Below are 19,319 nucleotides of genomic sequence, written 5' to 3'. Positions count from 1 at the left end.
GTTAGGGGTGACCAGGCCTGCAGCGGTGGCAGTAAGGGATGACCAGTCCAGCAGGGGTGACAGTTAGGGGTGACCGGGGCAACAGAAGGGGCAGTTGGGGACAACCAGGCCAGCAGGGGGGGGCACAGTTAGTGTTGACTAGGCTGGCGGGGGGGGGGCAGTTAGGGTTGACCAGGCTGGCAGAGGGGGGAAGTTGGGAGAGACCAGCTGGCAGGCAGAGGTGGTTAGGGGTGATCAGGCTGGCAGGGGGTCAGTTAGGGGCAATCAGGCAGGCAGGCAGGTGAGCAGTTAGGAGCTAGTGGTACCGGATTGTGAGAGGGATGTCTGACTGCCGATTTAGGCACAATCCCCGGGATCGGGCATAAATTGGCAATCATACATCCCCCAAGTGGTTCTGGATTGGAGAGAGTGATGGCTGGGCTGAGGTGACCCCCCCCCCATGCACAAATTTCGTGCACCAGGCCACTAGTTTATTTATAATACTCAAAACCTGGAAATAAAAAAAAAAACACACATACACAGATCAATAGATAAGTGTTTATACACAGAATACAATACTACTCAGCAATAAAAATAATTAACATTTCACATAGGCATTACTGTTGAATCTCAAAATAACTCTGTAGCATGAAAGTCGCCAATATTTGTTAAATATTATAGTGCTTACAATTTTATGAAAAATATGAACTAATCTTGTAAAGGAAGTAAAATGAATGAATGCATTTAGGGATGGGAAAAGCAGAAGACAGATTATAAAAGGCAGGAGGTAAATATAGGGTGTGATAAAGTAGCTTTAGAGTTGTTGTATGGGAATTAATTCAATAATTAATAAATACTAATACAAATATAAACTCTTCTCTGGCCATTATACTTCAGATGGCGGAGCACCATTTTTTGCCTTGAAAAGTCACTGGTTCCATTCCAGGGCAGGGAACATACTTGCCTGGATGCCCTGTAGGTGGCGTACAGGAGGCAGCTATTTGATGTTTCTCATTTCACCATCTCTCTCTCTCTCTCTCTCTCTCTCTCTCTCTCTCTCTCTCTCTCTCTCTTCTCTCTCTCTCTCTCTCTCCCCTTCCTCTTTTTTAAGAAGTCAATGAATATATTTTTAAAAATATAAAATACTTATTTAAAATACAGAATAAGCTTCATCCATTGGTCCAACTGCAACAAATAGTACTCATTAGAAAAATACATTTTGTTGCATGACAGTTAGAAATTTATCTAAAAAAAGCCTTAAAAAGTGCTTCCAAATGAAGACCTAGATATCTCTGTTTTGCTATAAAATTAAAATGGCAACCCTATATGTGATCTACATCTCTCTCCTAATTTTCTGGGAGGACCACCCTTGCCTCATTGGCAGCAAATATGGCAAGCAGTGAAGACTATTGCCATTGGAATCAACAAGGATGTTGACTAGTTACAGAAGAAAAATCCTTAGAGTGACTACAGAATTATCATTCCTCTAGCTTTGAGATCTTGCCTGATCAGGAAATCTTGAGGTGAATGCTCTAGATTGTCCAGGGCAGTGGTCGGCAAACTCATTAGTTAACAGAGCCAAATATCAACAGTACAACGATTGAAATTATTTTTGAGAGCCAAATTTTTTAAACTTAAACTATATAGGTAGGTACATTGTTATTAACTTAATTAGGGTACTCCTAAGCTGGCCTTTGCTAAATCTCAAGGGACCAAAGAGCCGCATGTGGCTCGCGAGCCACAGTTTGCCAACCACTGGTCCAGGAGAATCCAAAACACTGTGAGATTATTTTTTTTCTGAAATGACTTCAGCCACAGGAATGTTTTGGAAATCCTGAGAATATCTGTATGCAAAGATCACAAAGCCACATACCATTGATCATTTGTGGAATACATTCATAAGAGGCATTTTTCATCTAATGCAATCTTTCTCACTCACTATGAGAACAGTGTTTATATCCTGGTGGTGGTTACATTTAATCCTCAGATTTATCCAAAAAAATGACACCAGGGTATGAACTTTCATACAGCATCTCACATGTCTCCTTCATAGTATGTGGGGAAGAATTGCCTTATACATTGTTGAGAATTATGTAATATACTAGAGGCCTGGTGCACAAAATTAGTGCATAGAGGGGGGATGTGTCCCTCAGCGCAGCCTGCACCATCTCCAATCTGGGACCCCTTGAGGGATGTCTGAATGCCCATTTAAGCCCAATCCCACTGGGATTGGGCCTAAACAGGCAGTTGGACATCCTTCTCAGAATCCAGAACTGCTTGCTCCCAACCGCTTGCCTGACTGCCTGCCTGATTGCCCCTAATCGCTTCTGCCTGCCAGCCTGATCACCCCCTAACCACTCCCCTGCCAGCCTGATCAACACCTAACTACTCCCCACCGGCCCAATTGCCCCTAACTGCCCTATCCTGATGCTCGGTAACCTCTAATTGCCCTTTCCTGCTGGACTGGTCACTCAAACTGCCCTCTCCTGCAGGCCCAGTCATCCCTAACTGCCCTCCCTTGCCAGCCTGGTCATCCCCAACTTCCCTCCCCTGCTGGCCTGGTTGACCCAAACTACCTCCACTGCTGGCCTGGTCACTCCTAACTGCCCTCCATTGCCAGCCTGGTCACCCCTAACTGCCCTCCCTTGCCAGCCTGGTCACCTCTAACTGCCCTCCCTTGACACCTGGTCACCCCTTACTGCCCTCCCTTGCCAGCCTGGTCACCCCTAACTGCCTTCCCTTGCCGGCCTGGTCACCCCTAACTGCTATCCCCTGCTGGCCTGGTCACCCACAACTGCCCTCCCCTGCTGACCCATTCACCCCTAAATGTCCTCCTTTTCTAGCCTGGTTCCCCCCCCCCCTTCCAACTGCCCTTCCCTGCAGGCCTTGTCACCCCTAACTGCCCTCCCTTGCTGGCCTGGTCACAGCTAACTGCCCTCTCCTGCTGGCCTGGTCCTCCCCAACTGCCCTCCCCTGCAGGCCTGGTCCCTCCCAACTGTCCTCCCCTGAGGCTTGGGTCCCCCTCAACTATCTTGCCCTGCAGGCCTAGGTTCCACTACTACTGTCCTCCCCTGCAGGCCTGATAACTCCCAAATGCCTCCCTTGCAGGCCTGGTCCCTCCCAACTGCTCTCCCCTGCCAGCCATCTTGTGGCAGCCATCTTGTCTCCACATTGGGACTGCCATCTTTAACCACATGGTGGCGGTCATCTTCTGTGTTGGAGTGATGGTCAATTTGCATATTACTCTTTTATTAGATAGGATACTATGACCAGAGACTATAATTAATATTGCCCACAGAAACTCAACAAAGGCCTCCTTTCCAGGGTGACCTTTGACCTCACCAATAATAGAGGCACCAAGCTGCAAATTAGAACCACAAAGTTATGCAGACAAATTTCCATGGCCTTGGGCAGCAATTCAAATAAAGGCATTATTAAACAAATAGTGATTTTCTGCCATTATTATGTGCCTTTCAAAGCACAGAAAGTTTGAGACCCCATCATATCTGTTCACCTCTCCATGCTGAAAGATCACAACTTTTCTTTCTAGTCATCCCAGGCAGTGAATATAAGTCCCAAAATTGAAGGTACAGAAGAAAAAACACCTTTAATGAAAGATCATGAACAAGAACAGAGGACAGCAAGTAGTTTGTAAGTTGATGAATTAGAACCTGAAACAATTCATCACAGCATAATGTGCGAACCACAATGTCCCTGAAAGAGGTAGCACTTTTTACCTGAGGATGAGTGCTCTGAATGAAGCCTGCATCAGGTGCATTCCCTAGTCAGAGATAAAGAAATGAAAATACTGCCAAGAACTTGAAGTAATCACAATTTTCTCAAGAACAAGTGAGAACACAGAATACATTTCCCTTGAGCACACAGGGGTTGTGACTGATGCACAGTCTTGAGGTGAGCCAGGTGTTAGAGGTGAAATCGCTTCAGCCACAAGTACTCACTGTGACATCAATCAGGTAGTAGGTCTGTGCATGTTAGCAATGCAGCTCCTTCAAGCCTCACTTACATCTGAAACTTATAATGAATCTAGCAGAGTGTATGTTCCATTAAAAGGAATTTAAAGTCATGTAAATGTGTCACAAAGAATCTCCTTCAGTGTTATTATTCTAAGTGAGAAAAATAAAGCATTCCCTGCACATTTAACCCTTTGCACTCGCTTACTTTTTTCTCAATTCCTTTATTCTACTCGGGATTTAATTTTTTAAATACCCCAGATTTTACAAAGCGCGGCAGTAGAATAAAAAACTGGAGTTTCTTTTCATACAAACTTATTTATTTGGATTTTTTTATATTTCAAATTATTGATACATTCAAAAAGTAATTTTATTCTCGACATCCGAGTGCAAAAGGTTAAGATTTTCTACCATGTGAACTCTCAGGTGTATAACCAGGCTAGGTTTGTGGCTAAAGATTTCTTACATTCACCACACTCATGAGATCTTTCCCATGTGACCTTTTTGGTGTTCTATGAGCTTGGATCCATGTTTAAAGGACTCCCCACAATCACTACACTCACATTGCTTTTCTCCAGTGTGAACTATCTTGTGAGGTTAAGGGCTGAGTATGGCACCAAAAGGAATTTACACACACACTATTTAAATAGTTTGTCTCCGGTGTGAACTCTGAGATGTTCACTGAGGTGAGACCTCCGATTGCATGACTTCCCACAATCACTATATTCATCTATCTTTTCTCCAATGTGAACTCTGTATTTATTGAGGTTAGAGCTTTGATGAAAGGACATCCCACATTCTCTACACTCATATGGCTTTTCTCCATTGTGAATTCTCTCATGTTGAATCAGGGTAGAGCTTTGACTAAAGGAATTCCCACAATCTGTACTCACATATGAATTTTTTTCAGTATGAACTCATTGGTGATGATTGAAATCAGACCATTGGCTGAAAGATTTTCCACATTTACTACACTCATACTTCTTTTCTTTAGTGTGAATTCTGTGGTATTGTATGAGGGTAGACCTTTAATTAAAGGACATCTCACAATCACTACACTCATATGGCTTCTCTCCAAGGTGAAATCTGTGGTGGATAGTTAGGAGAGACCTTTGATGAAAGGACATCCCACATTCTCTACACTCATATGGCTTTTCTCTATGGTGAAGTCTGGTGGTCAGTAAAATCAAACCTTCGGGAGAAGGAACTCCAACATTGAGTACACACATACCTCTTTTTTCCAGTGGGAATGGTGTGTTGTTGAATGAGGGTAGACCTTGACTGAAGGCCTTCCCTCAATCGATATGTTCATATGGCTCTTCTCCAGTGTGATTTCTCCAATGTTTCATGTGAGCAATGATCTCACTAAAGAAATTCCTACGTCCAGTCCACTTATAGGGCTTTTAGTAAGTGTGAATTTTCTCATCTCTAATTAGGCTAATGATTCTTCTAAACACTTTTCCACATTTTTATACTCATAATTCACTTCTCCAGAGCAGACACCCTGATGTTGAACAACTTTCTGGTTGTTACTGGCACTATTTTCAAATTTACCACTCTGGAGAATACTATTTCATCGATAAATTTTTGGGAAATCTCACTGCCACAGTGTGGAGCGTCAGTGTTAAGAGTTGCCTGGTGTTGGGGATGGTATGACATGGTTGAGAAGTCTTCCTAAATCTCCTTACTGGTTGAAGGCACTCAAGATAAGTAGAAGGTAATTTTGGACTCAAACGAAGCTCTGCCCAGATATTCTTTCCAGGGCTTCCCTTCACTAGAATCCCTCTATTGCTGATGAGGATTCACACTCAAAGAGAAGTCTTTTACACATGAATCCCCAAAGAATGCTTTCTGTACAACAAATGCTGCTTCTAACTAAGTCAGGTGCAAGGTAGATTTTAACACTGAGAAACAACACTTACACAGAAGGGCATTCTCGTTTGCTGGAGCTGTCTTAGAAGCCCTGATCTGTGACTCTCCTTCCTCAGAAGTTGCCACCTTATATTCCATTTTATGACAAAAACCTAAAAACACAGAATGATAAGGAAAAGAACGTTGACTGAGGTACCATGGGGATGATTTGATAGAAATTTGTATTCTTCATAATACACTGTTTTCATGCAATTGTCTTAAAGTAAGCGGTATGCAGGAAAGATTAATAAGAGGTTTCAGTATCCCCAGGTCCAAGGACTAGAACAGATGTAAGATAGTCCCAAGACGCCGCTATTTCAGAGGTCATAAGATCAGGCAGGCAGACGAGCAGTGAGGGGCATCAGGCAGGCAGGCAGAGGGGTTAGGGGCGATCACGGAGGCAGGCAGGTGAGCAGGTAGGAGCCAGCAGTCCCACATTGCAATAGCGATGCCCAAATGCCACTATAAGCCCAATCAGGCCTTATTGGCAGTCGGACATCCCCTGATGGGTCCCGGATTGCTAAAAGGGTGCAGGTGGGGCTGAGAGGACCCCCTGAAATGCCCTACTCCCCATGCACGTATTTCATGAAATGGGCCTCTAGTAAAATATAATGATTCGCTGCTGAAATATCTTATTATTTCCTTGTTCAGTGCCATCATTTTGGCAGTTTGAAACTAACCACAATGAGGGTATTTACATGAGGGAAATGAACTAAAATTATGAACTTAGACTTCACTTAATGTATTATTGAATGCTTAGACTTATAAAAGAGTGGTGGAGAATGTTAACCATGTAGATAAAACCTGTAAGTATAAGGTACATGTGGGTTTAAATTGTACATAGAATAAAAATTGAGAAAATCAGCTTTCCTTACAGTATTCAAAACCTATAGTTCCATATAGCAAAGAAGTCAGTTGAGTTATAGAGGAATGAGTGAAATGCAAATATATATCTCAGATTGTTAACTGTCTTCATATTGGTTAAAATAGTAAATTATTTTAAAATGGCAAACATTCTGAGCCAACATTTTAACAAAGGAGATAAAGACAATATAAATAAATATATGAAAAAATGTTCACCATCAAAAATCCTTATGGAATAGAATTAAAATGAAAGCAATTTCACATATAGGCAATTACAGGCCTACAATTTAAAAAGATTAACCACCAAATGTGATGCCAGGGATTGAACAAAACTGGGATTTTTATATATTGTGCCTAGGTGGGAAGGCAAAGTGCATGACCACTTTAGATCACAGTTCTATAAATGTGAAACATTAACCTAGACTGCAAATGTTTGACTAGTAACAGATCTATATATAAAAATAACTGAATGCAAATATTTCAAACAGATTTATTTATAATACACCAAATCTGGAAATAACCACCTTTATAGAGTGATCAATAGATGAAGTTGCTATCAATAGAACATAATACTACTCAGCAATAAAACAAATTCAATATTCACATAAGCATTTGTATTGGATCTCAAAATATCTGTGGCATTAAGGAAATCAGTATTTGTAAAAAAAATACATACCTTATGGTGCATATAAAATTATGAAAAATATGAACTAATCTAATGTAAAGGATGGAAAATAAATGATTGCATGGAAGACAGAGAAAGTCAGGGAGATTATAAAAGGGCAGGAGGAAAATGTAGAGTGTGAGAAATGTAGGATTAGAGTTGTGGGTATGGGAAATAATACATAAATATACCAGAATAAACTTTGTTTTCACCGTGTACCTCAGCTGGATGGGTGTCATCCAGTGCACTGAAACATTCTGGTTCAATTCCATGTCAGTGCACAGCTCCTCATAGGTTCCCAGTAAGGGGTGTGCAGGAGGGAGCTCATGAATGTTTATCTCTCTCTCCCCCCCTTCCCTCCTCTTTTCATAAAAAAATTAAATAAATAAACATATTTTAATAATATTTTTTAAAAGCACAAGTGGTGCGGTTTGTGTACTCACAACTGAAAGCCTACTTTTGCCACACCTTGAATATAGTGACAGATAAGATTTCACCTGTGGTGGTTTCACAGCTTTGTCTCTAGGTCAAGGCTCACGAAATAACACACATTAGAAAAATGCACTTTCTTGCATGTCAGTTCTCATTTCTTGCATGTCAGTTTTCATTGGCAAGCAGTGAAGACTACTGCCATGGGAATCAATAGGAAGGCTTAACAGTTACAAAAGACACAGCCTGGGACTGATTACAGGATTATCCTTCCTCCAGCCTTGAGTTCTTACATATTGAGAAATGACCTTGAGGTAAACACTTTATAGAGACCAGGGAAATCCACAAAACCATTAAATTGTTTTCTCCACCAATGACTTCAGCTACACAAAAAAGTTTTGGAGGTCCTGAGAATGTCTGTACACAAAGGTCACACAAGCCACAGGCCCAGGAACATTTTTGGATATACGTTCAAAAGAGACACATTCCATCTAATTACTGCAGTCTCTTCCATCACAATGAATACAGTGTTTCTGTCTCCATAGTAGTTTAACCTCAGAGTTTTATAACAAATGTCACAAGACCATGAAATTTCATACTTGATGGGAAATGGCTTGTTTGCAGTATGTGGGGAGGAGTTCCCCTAAACATTACTGAGACTTATGTAATGCATACTGTGAACAGAACATAAATCATATTGTTCGCAGAAGGATAACAAAATCCTCCTCTTCTCGGTGACCACTGACCTCAGCAATAACCATGGTACTGGGATGAAATTAAAACCCCAAAGTCATGTCATTTTTCTTTTAAGACCTTGGGCAGCAATACAAAATAAGCTGGTATTTGGACAAGGGTGATTTTCTGCCATCATGCTCTCCCTTCTGAATCACTGAAGGTTTGAAGTCCCCACAGTATCAGTTCACATCCACAAGCTGACAGATCACAACAGTGCTTTCAAAACATGGCAGGAAGTGAATAGAACCAGCAAAATGAAAGGTACATCAGCAAAAACCTTTACTATATATCATAAACCAGAGCCAGTGGGGCTGAGATTGGTGAAATAGAACCTAAGCCAATCATCACAGCATAATGTGAGAACCACCTTGAGAGGTACTACCTCTTTGCTGCAGATGGATATTCTGGACAAACCCTGAGTCAGGTCCATTTCCTAGTCAGAAAGGAAGGAATGAAGATCTTGCCAAGAGTTGAGACTATTCAATTATTTTTAAATATGAGACTTTATTTAAATTTCACCAACTGTCCCTTTATAAAAAAGAAATTTTTATTTATTTCAGAGAGAAAGGGAGAGGTATATAGAGATAGGAACATCAATGATGAGAGGGGATCATTGATCAACTGCCACCTGCATGCACCCCACTGGGGATCAAGCCCAAAAGCCCAGCATGTGCCCTTGACTGTAATCAAACCCAGGACCCTTCTGTCTGCAGGCCAACACTTTATCTACTATGCCAAACTGGCTAGAGTGTGTTCAGAGTATTTAGAAATTATTCAAGCACAAGAGAGCATTCAGGGTTTTTTTTTGTTTTTTTTTTGTTTTTTTTTTACTGATTCACACTGTTCATGTGAGCCAGGTGGTAGAGGAGAAATCACTTCAGCCATAAACCTTCACAGTGACATCAAGCACGTAGTACACCTGGGCAAGATATCCAGTGTAGCAGCTCCTTAAAGCCTCACTTGTACCTGAAACTTATGAGGAATCTAGCATTTGTATGTCCTAATAAAAAGGGATCATATTTAAGCAAATGTGTATTATAGAGTCTCCTTCAGTGTTGTTATTGTGGGTAAGGAAAATGAAACATTCCTTAAACATTTAAGGCTTTTATCCACTGTGAATTCTCAGGTGTCTTATAAGGCTACATTTTTGGGTAAATGATTTCCCACAATCTGTACACTCATAAGGTTTTTCTCCAGTGTGAATTCTCTGATGTTGAATTAGGATGGAACTCTTAGTGAAGGACTTCCCACAATATGTACATTCATATGGCTTTTCTCTAGTGTGTACTCGCTGGTGCTTATTGACATCAGACTTATATCTGAAGGACTTCCCACATTCACTACACTTATAAGGCTTTTCTCCAGTGTGAATTCTCTGACGTTGAATGAGGGTAGAACTCTGACTGAAGGACTTCCCACAATCTGTACACTCACATGGCTTTTCTCCAGTGTGAACTCTCTTATGTCGAATGAGGTTAAAGATTCGCCTGAAACCTTTCCTACATGTGTCACACTCATAAATCAGTTCTCCAGAACAGACACCCTGACATTCAACAACTTTCTGTTTCTGGCTGGCAGCTATTTCACATTCAGCCCACTGGTGATGACTTTTTCCACTGAGATATTCTTGTGAAATCTCACTGCCACTGTGTGGCTCTTCAGTGTTTTGAGAGGCTTGGAGCTGTAGAACCTCTGAGGGAGCTTAGACGTCTTTTCCAACCTCCCTGCTTTTTGAAGGCACCCCTGATAAGTAGAAGCTGCACCTGGTCACAAATGAGGGCCTGTCCATAGCATCTTTCCTGGACGTCTCTCCACTGACATCTTTTTGTTGCTGGTGAGGGTTTGCACTGAAACAGAAGTCCCTCACACATGCGGCACTAAAGAAGCGATTGTGCTCCAAGTATTCTGCTTGTGACTCAGTCAGGTGCAAAATATCTTTTAACACTGAGAAACACCACTTACAGGAATGTGACTTCTGGGTTGCTGGCGCTGTCTTAGAAGCCCTGACATGTGCATCTCTCAGATGATTAGTAACTTTGAGCATGTTTTCATATGTCTCTTGGCCTTCCTCATGTCTTCTTTCAAAAAATATCTATATAGGTCCGTTGCCCATTTTTTGATTGGGTTTTTTATCTTGCTTTTATTAAGTTGTATGAGTTCCTTGTAAATGTTGGAGATTACACCCTTATCGAAGATAACATTGGCAAATATGTTCTCCCATGCAGTGGGCTTTCTTATTGTTTTGTTGATGGTTTCTTTTCCTATCTGGTAATATATAACTCCTTAATTATCTATAATAATAAAAGCATAACATTCTAATTAGACCAGGTATCCTTCTGGATGACCTTTTGAAAGAAGCCAGGGACGCAAGGGAAGCCTGGGTCCCCAGGTGCCTGCTGGAGCCTGGAGGGAAGCCCACATCCTGGGTGCCTGCTGGCAGCGGGAGGAAAGCCTGGATCCTGCATGCCAGAGGGAATCCAGTGCTGGCAGCCAGGGGAAGGAAGGCCTACTCTTGCATAAATTTTGTTCACTGGGCCTCTAGTCTATAATAATAAAAACATAATATGCAAATTGACCAAATGGCTGAACAGCAGAACAACTGTCTGGATGAAGCCACAGCTGCAAGTGTTGAGGCAGCAGGGACTGTGAAGACCTAATCTTGTACAAATTGGTGCATCGGGCCTCTAGTCTATATATACAAAAGGCTAATATGCTAAGTGTCCCTCCAACCATCAGGCTGGTCACTGTGACATGAACTGACCACCAGGGGGCAGACTGTCAACATAGGATTTGCCATGATGCACACAGGCCATTTACAAAACACCACAGACCTGGTTCCAACAAAGCAACACTCGGCTTCCCCCAAGTGGGACACAGGCCCTGACCACCCCGGATCGACAGCCCACCAAATCTCAGTCAATGCTGCCAAGACCCCATGGCACAAAATGCAGCCCGCAGCCCAGCCCAGCCCAGAAATGGTCGCTGTGGGCACCAAGTAATGATGTCATATAGTAATGCCTGGCTTCTTCTCCCTAGCAACTAGCCTCCTTGGAGTTTCTTCAGCCCAGGAGCACAACTTGCTTTATTGCCAGGTGCAAACATTTTACATTTTAACCAAATGTCTGTGAAGCATTTTCTCATGCCTCATCTCATTTGATCCTCACAGAAGTTCTGGAGTAGGTAGATAGGAGACTCGGTGGAATCCTATTTTCTTTTCATTAGCTGGAAAACTGAGATTTAGAAAGTTTAGAAAGGTGACCTGACTGAAAAGATGTAAGAAATGGTGGAACTTGAAAATGACTTCAGCCTTTCTCATTGCACAGAATAACAGTGCTACAGTTAAATATTTTACTCTTTGTTCTCTCTGTGTGTTCTATTATAATAATCTGTTTTGTGTTGATATTTACTGCTGTGTTGCTGACAATTACCTGAAAGAGAAGTTGGAGTGCCTCCCTAGGCTAGAAAAAGTTTAGCTACATCAGAGAGCAGGTCTAATTAAGCAAGTTTATTCTATATATATAAAAGCCTAAGTTGATTCATGCATGCACAATACATATAAAGCTCTCATGGGTGTTAATTGCACGCGTGTGTTTTGATCTGTCGTTGATCATAAATTTGGTTGACACTTCTATTATAGAGAAAGAGCAAATAGCGATATTAAAATGTTTCTTCTAATTAATTTCCTTTCAATGTGCAGGAATCTGTGCACCAGGCCACTAGTTATTTTAATGACCAGGAATCAAACTGTGACTTCCTGGAATAGTACCATGACCTCCTGCTTCATGGGTCAATACTCATCCACTAAGCCACGCCTGCCAGGTTGTACACCATCTTTTAATAAACATGGGGCAGAGGCAATATCAAAAGAAAGTTAACAAAACAATTTTCCAGAATTGCAGAATACAAAAATCCCCTAACAGGACACAAAGTGAACACTGAAAGCAAAATAACACACAATTAGGCAAAATTATGTATATAAAGATAAATTCATGAAAATGATAAAAAAGAAAAGAATGCTAAGCTATAATAATCAATAACCACACTGACATTTAGCTATTCACATAACAACAGAATCCAGACAATGATGTAATACAAGAACAAGCAATCAGCTAAAACCTTTAAAGAATTTAATAGTGTAGATTAAATATAGATATTTTAGACAAGAATTGAACCTTTATTTTTAGCCTATTTTTAATGTAGGAAATCCTACCTAATAATAGAGTAATATGCAAATTGACCGTACCTTGGCTACACCCACAAGCCACACCCACTGACCACGCCCACCAACCACGCCCACCAGGAAACCATTGCAGGGACGTTGGGGTGCGGCGGAGCACAAGGCCGGGAAAGCGTTGGGCAGAGGCTTTCCCGGCCTTGGCCACCAGCGGGGAGCCTGCATGGATCGCAGGCAACGACCAGGGGGTCGGCTCCTACTATCCGTAGCAGGGAGGCTGGGTGCGGCCTTGGGCACCAGTGGGGAGCCTGCACGGATCGCAGGCAACGACCAGGGGGTCGGCTCCTACTATCTGTAGCAGGGAGGCTGGGGTGCAGCAGAGCCAAGGCCACCGCCCGGGGCCAAGCCCGGACCCTGAAAGAAGGGAGAAGGCGGTGGCCACAGCCAAGGCCTGGGTCCCTGGTGCCGGCAGAAAACTGGTGCAGGCAGCCAGGTGAATAAAGGTCTATTGCACGAATCTTCGTGCAAACGGGCTGCTAGTAATAATAATATGTACCTTAAGAAGAAGAATATGGAGTGGGAAAAAGTAGGTTTACAGTTGCAAGTATTGAAAACAATACAATAATTTATAATAATATAAGGGTAATATGCTAATTAGGCTGGACATTCTTCTGGGCCACCTTCCTGACGAAGCTTGGGCTATGAGGGAAGCCCGGATCCCAGGTGCCTGAGGCAAGCCAGTGTGGCAGCCGGCGGTGGGGGGGGGGGGGATGGGGAGGAGGGGGGAAGTAGAGGAAGGCCTATTCCTGCACAAATTTCATGCATTGGGCCTCTAGTTAATAAATAATAATAAATAAACTCTATTTTGTATATTCACAACTGTAAACCTACTTTTGCCCTACCCTTTATTAAACCTTGAAAGATGGAGTGAAATTTAAGAAGTAGTAATCAAGTGACTTGTGTAAATTATATAAGCATTGGCTAGAAATACAGCAGTAATTATAATGGCAATGTTTGAGGTATAAGGCAAGTTAGAAATACATTATTTAGTTAAAATAACATTGGAGAAAGATAGCATTTTAGCATCCTTCTTTTATAGATTCACTTTGGACTATATAAAATTAATTGTTGATAAAAAAATTTTAAGTGTAACTTCAAAAACAACAGAATTAAAATAGGTAGCTTTCAAACCAGATGAAAAAGTAATAAAATAGTTTAGAGTCATTATTATCCAGAAAGATCATATGCGATAAATCACCTCCTTAAAAGCACAGAACCTAACAGCTCACACAGAAACAGAGATCACAGCCTGAGGAGGATTTGACCCTGTGTTAATATTTGAGATGGAGAAATGGGCCATGAGCCAAGGAATGTAGGTGGCTTTTAGAAACTCAACATGGCAATCAAAGGGCCTTCAGAAAGGAATGTGCCCCTCCCCCAACCTTCATGTTAGTCCATGGTGACCCATCTAGTACTTCTGACCTCCAGGACAAAGCCACTAAATTTGTGGTAATCTGTGATAGCATCAAATAAAATTAATACAGTGATGATAAATATAAAAGAATTACTTGGTAGTTGAGTAAATTTTCATCACTATCACCAACAAAACAAGAAGTGTACACAATTAGAAAATAAATTATACTTAGCATAATACCTTCTAGGTCTATCCATGTTGTCACAGATGGTAAGATTTCATTACTTTTATGGCTAATATTCCATTGCATATACGTACTGCATTTTATTTATCCATTTGTATATCAATGGACACTTAGATTGCTTGCAAATCTTAGCTATTATAAATAACTAGAGGCCCAGTGCACAAAATCAATGCACGGGTGGGGTCCCTAGGCTATCAGGGCCAATCAGGGCCAGGCCTATCAGGGCCCGAAGCCCCCAGCGGGATCGGGAGAGGAGGTGACGGTGTCCAGGCCAGGTGTGGAAGGAACAAATGCCAGACGCTGACGCTGCCCTCGGCACCCTGCCACCCGCGGTTCCCTGCCTCCCCCCATTCCCTTAGTGCCACACCACCACTGGAGGCCTGCTGGCTGTGGGAGGGATGCCGGGAGGGGCTGGGGGCGTTTCCAATCCCCAGTTTGGAATGTTCAGGAGGCAGCCAATAAATGATTCTCTATCATCATTGATGTTTCTATCTCCAGTATTTCCATCTCTGAAATCAATCAAATATGTATTTTTTAAATGCAAGGTTTTTAGAGGAAGAAATTTAGGGCAAGGGAGCTATTGACAGGGTGGCATTTGAGGTCTTGCTCACATTTCAGATAGGATAACATAAGGTGGTCCTCAGGGGGTGACAGGTGAGGAGTGGCAGTGGGTAGAACAGGGCACTGTGGGCTGAGGAACAAGCTGTAATGATTGTAAATGTCTGTGACAGTGACACTGAGCAGGTGTTGGGGTCACCACTGGGATCATTCATCTCCAAGAGGTTTTGATTCTGGACAGGAGGAGAAACACAGAGATCAGTAGGCCTTTCTTAGCCTAGAAGGTGAGGTGGGTGGCAGGAGTGGGCTGGCCTGCTTCCCTAGAGATGTCAACACACAGTGTAACTGTACATGGACTTCAGTCAGCGGCCAAATCAATGCCCAGCCAGCCCTGGTGGCTGGCGTCCTGCCACTCTCTGGCTGTGCTGCAGCGCTATTGGCCAGAGAGACCGAAGCCACGCCCCCAAGTGCATGTAGTATAGGAAGGGGCAGGCAGGGAGCCAGAAGCTGGAAGTTGAATCTGAGGTGGCCCAGCAGCGCTGTATCTTCCATGGAGCTGGACAGGTAGCAGCTGTCGGTGCAACCGGCTTTGAGTTGGAGGGGCTGCACTTTCTGTACATCACTGGTGAGTCCCCATGAGCCCACAGCATGACAGCCAGGCCAGGCAGGGCCTGGGAGGCCTTTTTCTCCTGGAGCCGTTCTTCCCAGGGTGGCAGCATAGGCCACTTTTTTTTTTTTCCCCCAATGTATTTATTTTTATTGGAAAGCAAGCTCTGGGCTTGCAGTTCCTGAGATCCCCTGGGCCATAGCATGCACCTCCAGGCCTCACTGCACCCCCCCCCCCTCCTCCTGCATTAAGTGTCTGGCCCCTGGTGGTCAGTGCGCATCATAGTGATTGGTCGACAGGTTGTTCTGGTCATTCTGTTGTTATGGTCACTGGGCTTTTATTATATAGGATGCTATTCTGAACATAGGGGTGCATATATCTTTTTAGATTAGTGTTTTGAATTTCTTTGGATAAATACAGAGAAGCAAATTTGTTGGATTATATGAAAGTTCTTTTACTAATTTTTTTTTAAAGAACTTCCATACTGTTTTCCACACCAATTTACAATCCTTCCAAACGTGGATTCTTTCCTTTTATCCACATTGTTACCATCACTTGTTGGTTATTAATTTATTGATGATAACCATTCTGACATGTGTGAGGAGATATCTCATTATGGTTTTAATTTGCATTTCCCAAATGATTTGTGATGTTGAGCACCTTTTCATGTTTATTGGCGATTTTGTATTTCTTCTTTTATAGAAATGTCTATTTAGGTCTTCTGCCCATTGTTTAATTAGATTGATATTTTTTTGGGGGGAGCCTGTTAAGTTGTATGAATTTCTTACATATTTTGTATATTAACCCCTTACTGTATGTACCTTTGGCAGATAACTTCGCCCATTCAACAGGCTTTCTTTTCATTTATTTATGGTTTCTTTCACTATGTAAAAATTTTTAGTTTGATGTTGTCTGTTTGTTTATTTTTTCTTTTGTTTCCCTTGCATGGGAAGACATATTCGAAAACATATTGCTAAGATCAATTTTAAGGAGTTTACTGTCTATCTTTTCTTCTGGGAGTTTTAGATTTCAGGTTTTACATTTAACTCTTTAATTCCTTCTGTGTTTATTTTTATATATGGTGTAAGACATAAGGGATATAGAGAAAGATAATACCATATGATTTCACTTACATGTGAAATCTATAAAACAAAATAAATGAACAAATAAAAAAGAAAGAAACTCATAGATACAGAGAAAAAATTAGTTGTCATCAGGTGGGAGGGTGTTGGGGGATGGGTAGTAAAGGTGAAAGTACAAATTACCAGTTACAATAATAGTCACAAGGATACAAATTACAGCATAGGGAACACAGTCAATAATATTATAACTATGTATGGTGTCAGGTAGGTAGTAGACTTAGGGTGATCATTTCAAGAGGTATATAAATATCTAATCACTATATTATACACCTGAAACTAATAAAATATGTATGTCAACTGTAATTAAAAAATAAAATATATTTTTAAAATGTATATTTTTATTGACTTCAGAGAGGAAGGGAGAGAGATAGAAACATCAATGATGAGAGAGAATTATTGATCAGCTGCCTCCCACATGCCCCACACTGTGGATCAAGCCTGAACCCAGGCATGTGCCCTGACCAGGGATTGGTCGATGTTCAACTACTGAGCCAGGAAGGCGAGGCTAAAATGTAATTTTAAAAGAATCCATTATTTACAACACTTCCAGAAAAATACAAAGTGGAAAGGAATAAATCTGACAATACATGTAGAAGTCCTTGGAAAAACATTGCTTTTGGGATTGCAATTTTTTTTGAAGTAAACTTAGAAACATCTAATAAATATGTGCACACATGTCCTCTAAATCTCAGCACATTTTCCAACTGCTTAACTGGAGACCTGAAATCTAAATTAACTCTGTGAAGGAGGGAAGTTGGGGAGAAGTGTTCCAGGAAAGGAATGAGTGTTTTTTTAGGAAAGGCTAGGAAGAGGAAAAAGGAAAGATTTGTTCCAGGAACTGAAAAACATTTGGTGCTAGAGAACAAAGTGGAAAACTTTGAGTTTATGCTTGTAAGGAGACCTGAAGCCAGATTTTATAGACATTTTATTAGCTCAGCTTTTGGATTTTAGACCTTATCTTTAATGCACTGGAAAGACATAGTCCGTTAAATAAGCAAGTGACCTGAAAAGGCTTGCATTTTTAAACTGTCTAGAAGGCTGCTCTGTGGGTTAAAAGGGGTGTGAAGAATGAGAGCTTCAGACTGCCTTCATTCATTCATTCATTCATTCATTCATTCATGCATTCATTCATTCATGCATTCATGCATTCATTCAGGCAGGCAGTAAGCCAGTCAGCCAGGTCTAGAAAAAAGTCCCTGCCTTCAAAGAGCTTTCATTTTACTGGAAAAAGTGAGTAGACACTAAACAAGTGATACAGCTTTACATAGGGCAGTGAGTTCTGTGGAAGCAGGGAAGGGGAATAGAAATTATAGGAGGGGAGGATAATTAAGAAAGGCCCTGCGGATGACATTTCTGTAAGGACTGGAAGAAGATGACAGTGAAAAATGACTGGGGAAGAGGGAAAGTTAAATGTTATTGAATTTCACTTTTAAGCTGAAAAATACTGGAAGATACTGTACTTTAAAGTGTCCAGTGTGTGAGGGTGGTAGTAAGTAGTGGTTGCAGCTACTCGGTTATTTTGGAATCCTCTGCATTTTTCACTTCTGGTCCTTAAGGAAAGATGTTCTTCCAGATTTCACCTTCATCCCATGCCTTCTTCCCAGCCTAAGTCATCAACACTTCAGTTCTCATTTTGAATATCATTTACTCTAGAACATCTTTCTTGTCTTTTAGACTATAAAATTTGCTTGGTCTATGCACTGGCCTTAGACCTTGAACTTCTCTTTTATCACCCTCATCACAATTTACTTAAAGATCTTTCTTCCATCCCTACTGCTCTGTAATGGCTGTGATGCAGAGGACTATGTACTAGACTTCCTGCATTCCCAGACTCAGCCTACAGACAAGTAAATGACTGTAGAGCCCTATGAATTGAAAGAAAAACCCTCCTCTCATTTACAGCATTAAAAAATATTTGGAGCAATTTATCACTTAGGTACCCTTCATGCGTTAATTTGTTCAATATTTATTCAGCAGTTACTTATTGATTACCTGTAATGTACCAGGCACCATGACCAATATTGGGTTTTCTGTTTTAATAATATATTTTATTGATTTCAGAGAGGAAGAGAGAGGGACAGAGAGATAGAAACATCAATGATGCGAGAGAATCATTGACTGGCTGCCTCCTGCACGCCTCCCACTGGGGATTGAGCCTGCAACCTGGGCATGTGCCCCAACCAGGAATTGAACTGTGACCTTTTGGTTCATACGTCTACACTCAACCACTGTGTGACCATGGCCGGGACAATGTTGGGCTTTCAATAATGAATAAGATAAACATGGTTCCTTTACTGATAAAGCTTCTTAGAATTTAATATGAAAGGCTACATATCCTTAATAGGTACTTAATATACTTAAATTTGGAGGGGAAGGCCATTAAATTAAGCAATGTGTTTTGATTCAAAACCAATGTGAGTATTTACCTCCTTGACGAACACTGTGGTTGGAGTAACATAGGTGAATGAAACTTAGTTTCTACTCTAAAGGACGCATTATCTATCAGAAGATACTGACCACAGAACTCAGGAGAATGAATTGTGGTATGATGGTGTGTCTTGAGTCTGGAAGGACAGAGAACAAAGCATTGTTATCTACCTGAAGCTTTGGAAGAATTCACAAGGAAC

The sequence above is a fragment of the Cnephaeus nilssonii genome (genome assembly GCF_951640355.1).
Source record: "Cnephaeus nilssonii genome assembly, chromosome: 8".
Lineage (NCBI taxonomy): Eukaryota > Metazoa > Chordata > Mammalia > Chiroptera > Vespertilionidae > Cnephaeus > Cnephaeus nilssonii.
The sequence above is the reverse complement of the archived record's forward strand: the minus strand, read 5'-3'. Positions refer to the sequence as shown.